Consider the following 703-nt stretch of genomic DNA (forward strand, 5'->3'; position numbering starts at 1 on the left):
CCCGTGATTGTTGCCCATTTTTCCCCCTGCACTACACTCTTTCCCTTAGTCTAAAATATATCCTTCTTCACTATTCACTGTAAATAGTTTTGAGAACGATTCTGATCATTTTCTGATGTACCTGCTCCTGGCCATAGTGATAGTTCTGAGAGAGAGGCACCATGACCTAACTGGGGCCATCCAGGTTTATTCCTGAGATTTTTAAACGTGGGTGCTAAATTCATCTCTTCCACACTCAAAAGGCATTGGCTCTACATCAATAAATAACTTTAAATATAAACTTTTTTTTTTTTTAATGATTCCCTACTTTAACAATATTTTGATAAACTAGTCAACTGCTTAATGATATCAATGAGTTATATTGGGACAACTGGCTAATCATTTAGGGGAAAAAAATTTAGAAAAATCTAACCCCTTCCTCCCATCTTACCAGAAAGTTAAGTTCAAATAGACTTTTTTTTTTTGGGTGACACCATGTGGCACGTGGGATCTTAGTTCCCCAACCAGTGATCGAACCCGTGCCCCCTGCATTGGGAGCATTGGAGTCTTAACCACTCTGCCAGGAAAGTCCCTCAAATAGACTGAATATCAAAAACAAAACTAAAGAAGTACTAGAAGAAAAGTAGTCTTGAGTTACAGAGGGATATCCTAAACATATCCCCAAGGGTGGTATTGACAAAGATATGGAAAATGAGCCCTTTCA

This window comes from Balaenoptera acutorostrata, chromosome 20 (assembly GCF_949987535.1).
Source record: "Balaenoptera acutorostrata chromosome 20, mBalAcu1.1, whole genome shotgun sequence".
In the NCBI taxonomy this organism is placed as follows: Eukaryota; Metazoa; Chordata; class Mammalia; order Artiodactyla; family Balaenopteridae; genus Balaenoptera; species Balaenoptera acutorostrata.